A 6,093-nucleotide genomic window follows, 5' to 3' on the forward strand; every position below is an offset into this window, starting at 1 on the left:
AAATGTTTGATTTGAAAATAAATAATAGAGTCAAAGCTCTGATACTAATTAAAGGTAGAGAAAAACAAGAATGGGGGTTTGAATTGGTTTCCCAGATAATAAAAACTTTTGCAAATAAAACACACACGAAAGATAGAGTTATCAACACAAAAGTTTATCCTGGTTCGCTTGAAGTTCAAAGCTACTCCAGTCCACCCGGCCAAGATGATTTCTCCTTCAACAAGGACTTAATCCAATAATCTAGAAAGATTACAACTAAAACGTCTAAGAAAGTAAAGATATCTTAGCCCTCTCAAGTTTACAGACTCAAAAGTCACTTGAGGAGATTTTCAACAACTATTTTGAAAATACAATGAAGTGTTTAGTGCTTCTAGGTAAGCAATAGTAACAAAATATAAGAACTGAATTGTTTCACACTTAGAGCAACAACTCGTGTGAACAGATTTGAACAAGAATGAAAGAGAATATAGAATTTTTGTTTGCAATAATCTTGTGTGTATGGTTCGTGCCTTGTATGATGATGATCCTTCCTTTATACAGTGGTTTGAACAAGAGACCGTTAGCTGAGGCATTCATGATTATCTTGGCAATGATGTACTTTTAATGGCATTAAGTTCGTTGTCCTTTCCATAGCCATTTTGGAGAGTGTTAAATTCTTTCCAACTAAGAATTCATACCAAAACTAGAAAGACTTTGTAGCTAAGTCTTTGTGGTTGACCTTGAGTCAGAGTACGTGGAGTTCAGATTTTCTTGTTCAGCATGTATACTTCAGATAGTTGCTAAGAGTAGATTTAGTTTAGAAGTTCTTGATATGTGTTTTTGTAGAGCCTTCTTTAGAGTACAAATCATCAGATCAACTGTGTGGAACTCTTTAGGTTCATGGTGTCAGAGTCTTCTACCGTCCGACTCTGTGAGCTTCGTTTTCTTCAGAGTCAGAGTGTCTGTTTCAATTTATGCTAAGTTGACTATTATGGACTTGCATGATGTCAGATATTTGTCTATGTGATCCTTTTTCTCTTAGAGTCTTGCAAACTTAGATAAATTTGTTAGGGTACCAATTTGTTTCATCCTTTGTTATCATCAAAACCTTCTAGATGAATTGTAAACACAAAGTCTTGTTCTAACAGTTCCAATAGGATTTCCAAGCATGTTCATGGCAATTTTAAGGGATGTTAGAGACTCCATCTCAAGGTGCTTCAAACATGAAAATTATAGTGTCAAGTCTCCTCTTTCCATTGGTTCCAAGAACACCTCAATTGGTTGGCCACAACTCAAGATACCATCCTCTAAAGTCATGACCTTGGATTGTTGATTTGGGTTCATACTTAGTGAAAAAAATTCTAAGTATTTGATCATCTCAAGCAACCCATTTCATGTCCAATTTTCATAAGGTAGCAAGCTTCATTTGGATCTTACCTCAACATAAGAGTTGCAGATCATTATCTCCTCTCCACTTTTCCTTCAAGTATTTTCCTATTTGGTAGCTTAAGGAACAAGTTTTGGACATGGCAATTTAGGACCTCAGGATCACTAAATAACCTATAATTGATATTTTGACATGCAGTTTCAAGGAGCCATTTTCGTGCCCATTTTTGAAGGAGCTCAAGGTTTTGTTTCAAATTTCCTCCAACATCAAATCTTTTCCTCACCTTTCCCTCTTTTCAAAGAGCCCTAATTCATTCCATTTGGCCATGAAACCCTAGTACTATAATAGGTTAAACATGACTGATATTTAATCTCCATTATCACACTTGTTGTTGGATTTGTGCATGATGTTACGTTTGTTTACAACATGGCTTATTCCACATGACCACAACACACCACTTCTTGCCTTGTTTGGACCAACAACACACGTATTGTGTGCATGCACATCATGTCCAAAGTAGGCCAAAAGTGGAAATCTTTTTATTGTCTCCTTTCCTCTCTCCACTGGCTCTAAGTCACAAAAATCCTGAGTCCTTTCACTACACCTGAAGCTCCCTAAAATGACAAAAAACAAACATGATTGGCATCCAAAATGTAGTCTTGCATACCAATTTTCAATCTTTGCAAAAACTACCAAACTTTCCCTCCAACGGTTCTTTCATCTTGCAAAATATCACACCTCATCACACGCATCATATATAAGACATCCTTAACCTATTTTAGAGGAGGGCGTGTCACTGAAGAGAGAAAACTTGAGTACTGCAACATTGAAGCTTGAGGATTTTTCTTCTCTTAGAAGCTCGCTCTCACCATTCACCCTGCTTCATCCTTTCCTCCAGAGGAACACCAAGCTTTATTGGAGAGGTTTTTGAAGCTCTATCAAGTTCAAAAGGCAGTGGATCTTCTCCACTAGGTAAACATTTTCCCACCTCATCTCCTTCATTTTTGATATGCATATGCCATGAAAAACTGGAATATGTTGTATGAAGTTGGTTTAGTATGATGGTTTTGTTTGTTTACCTGGATATGGAATGTTTGAGTTGCTGAAATTTCTTAAAACAGTTGGTTTTGCCTAACTTTCGTACCACTTTTCTCCATGTTGAATCTATATTTTTAAGATTTGCTTTATTTGATATTGTTCTACTCCATGAGACCTGCATTTTTGCTTTTAATTCCATTCATTTTTATGCATTGTTGATGGAGTTGTGTGTTTGAGAAGTTTCTATTGTAGGATGCATGGGATTAAGGCTCATACGCATCTTCATTTTTGAGCCAAGGTTGAAGATGAGTGTTGGATGCGGGTGATTAGTTGGGCACATTTTTGTCTTTTTGTGACTTCAGTGATGGTGTGACCAATTGATGTCGTGTTACATACTTTTTGTTCATTTTATTTTTTATTTCAAGTGTCACGTTTTTAATCAAATTTTTAAATGGTTTGGATTGTGGGCTTTGGAGTTTCTCTTTCTCCACCCCCTACTTTGGGCCCATGCGCATATTTCAACTAAATTTAGTTCATTTCTTGTTTTTTACAACTTTGCATGATCTTTGGGTACTTTGGTGCTTATACCATGGATTCAATGCCTATGTGAACTTATTCTTGATCTTGAGACTTTTTTTATATGAATAACATGTTTATGTTTGTCTTTTCCTTCTTCCATAAATCCCTTATCTTTGCTTGTTTTGCTTGCATGAGGACTTATGTCCATTTATGGTTATGTGGTTGCTTTTACTTATATGATTTGTTTGAGAATCTTTCTCAAGTTTTCTTAGGTGATGATGATAGGTCTTTAATGTGTTTTCTAATTCCATATATGAAATCTCATCCCCTTCCCTTCATTTCACTCTTCTCATGACATGTTTGTTTGGATACTTGACCCATTAAGATAATTGCTTAATAGTATGCTTATTTGCGTGCTTTCCTTGAACCCTTTGATGCTTAAACCTTGTATGCATAACCTTATAGAGCTATAAAACATGTCCTTATGCTTATTTTGATTTGATGTGGTTGCCCATTTTTGTTTGATAACTTCTTTATTTGCTTTAGTTGTACTCACCACATATTTGAGCTTTGCCTCCCCCTTTCGTTACTAGTTTGAATAAGTAGTTTCTATTTGTCAACATATGACTATTTGGGGATAATTTGTGATGTACTAAAGACTATTTAGACTTGATAATTCACCTCTATCTCTTTCTTGTGTGAATTATCTTTCATCTATTCTTTCATGTCTTGATATGAATTGTTTACTTTCATCTATTCATCCATGACTTGACATGGATTACTTTTATTTATCTCTTATATATTCTTCCATGACTTTATATGGATTACTTTTATTTATCTCTTATCTATTGTTCCATGACTTGATATGTATTTCTTTTATTTATCTCTTAAATATTCTTCCATGACTTGATATGGATTACTATTGTTTATCTGTTATCTATTCTTGCATGACTAGATATGGTATTGTTTATCTTTTATCTATTCTTCCATGACTTGATATGGATTACTTTTATTTATCTCTTATCTTCTTACATGACTTGATATGGATTAATTTTATTTATCTCTTATCTATTCTTACATGGCTTGATATGGATTACTTTTATTTATCTCTTATCTATTCTTCCATGACTTGATATGGATTACTTTTATTTATCTCTTATCTATTCTTCCATGACTTGATATGGTATTGTTTATCTTTTATCTGTTCTTCCATGACCTGATAGGGTATTGTTTTCTTTTCCTCCATGACTTTATATGGATTACTTTTTTATTTCTTTAATTTCCTCCCATGACTTGACATGGATTACTTTGTGGATTTATTTCTACTTTCACCATAACTTGATATGTATTTGTCTTCTTCTTTTTATCTCTTTTCCTTGTATGGATAACATGTTCCCTGTATGATTTCTTTGGTTCATTCATGGTTAAGATTTAGGTAGACCCCTTGATAATCAAGCATAACAATATTAGGTAGACCCCTTGATCCTTAACCATAGGTCAATTTTTTCATGTTAATCTAGGTAGATGTTTCCCATTTATCCTAACTTTAGGACCACTATTGTATGTCAACATTAGGGTTATCTTTATAATTCCCTTAGATTTTACATTTTCCTTTTTGCATTCATTCTAAAATAAAAACCTTTTCTAAATCAAAATCTAAAAACATTATAAATACTACTTGAACTCTTTCAACAATAAGAGAGAATTACTCAGATATCTCCTACTTTAGGTGGATCATTTGATGCATTCTTTCAACAAAATACTCAACCAATCAAACTTTTTTTTCCACTTGGATTTTCTTATGAAAATTTTCAATAAGGGTGGTTACCCATAAAAAGCACCAACAAACCAAAACTTTTAAGAACTACGGTGCTCTGATTCTTTATTGATACGTAGGAATTGGGTTGCAAAACCTAAGGAAGCACAATAATAAATACTTTCTTTTTATTTTTCAGTCCTTTCGCATGCATTCCCTTTTAGTCACTAAGTTTTAGAATAAACACAACCTTTTGATTAGAAAAACAAGAGTGGATCCTGTAGAGTACTACATAAATGAGGGTGCTAATACGTTCCTCTCGCGTAATCGACTCCCTTACCCATCTTTTGGTTATGATATCATTATCTTCATCCTTTTCTAGGTTTACTCGGTTTTTCCTTTCCCTCTCTTGGGACAAATAACATTGGTGGCGACTCTATTTTGTGTGCGTGTTTCTTCGAGATGCGACAACTAAAGACTCTGCTGGGGATATCCCTAAGCAAGTTAGTCCTAGCTCTTGTTTGTTTTCTCTTCATTGGGTGTTTATTTCTTTATGTTTTACTGGATCATTGCATTCATTGCATTTTATTACTCTCCATATTTTGGATATTGTTGTTGTGTTGGTTGATGGATCTTCTGTTTACAGGTTGGGTGGGATGTTACTATGAGGTAAAAAGCCCACTACTGAGGTCAGTGACACATATGTTAGAGTGGATAGTCATGTTAACTATCGTGGCGCTTGACACATAAGAGTTTGTATGGCATACCATGCCCAGATGAGGTTCTGGTGAGAATGCTTTTGTCTTGCATGCCTTATGCACTAGACAGAGTGTTATCATAAGAACCATCGACTCTGGTTGCCATTTAGAAGCCAGTTCTATTCTGATTAGAACCTATATGTGAGATGGGGTGGGTATTACAAAACAAGCCTTCATCATACCCTATTTTCTATGTATCACGTTGAACTTTTGAGCTTGGGACATTCAGCCAGTTATCAAGCACATCATCTATCCATTAAAACTATATTTGCATTCATAAGAATTTTTATATTCATTCTCTTAACACACATGTCTTTGTATTTCCAGGTGTTTTTAATTCTTTATTCTCGTTATTTAAGTTGTCTCTAAAGATGGATACTGGTAGAGATGGATATATTTCTTACATGTTTCCTGAGGTTAACTTGGATTTCCTTCTTGAGATGGCTGCGAGATCCCCTTATGGCAATCTCGAGATTGTCAAAAGAGACTATGGGAAGATTGTAGAATACCTCAAAGCTCCTCTCAACAAATATTAACACAACACACTTCATACTCTGCTACAATTCTATGATCCTCCCTTGCGAGGCTTCCCTTTCCCCGATTTTCAGTTGGCGCAAACTTTGGAAGAGTATTCATGTAATTCGGGAATTCCCATC

The sequence above is a fragment of the Lathyrus oleraceus genome, chromosome 4 (assembly GCF_024323335.1).
Source record: "Lathyrus oleraceus cultivar Zhongwan6 chromosome 4, CAAS_Psat_ZW6_1.0, whole genome shotgun sequence".
In the NCBI taxonomy this organism is placed as follows: Eukaryota; Viridiplantae; Streptophyta; class Magnoliopsida; order Fabales; family Fabaceae; genus Lathyrus; species Lathyrus oleraceus.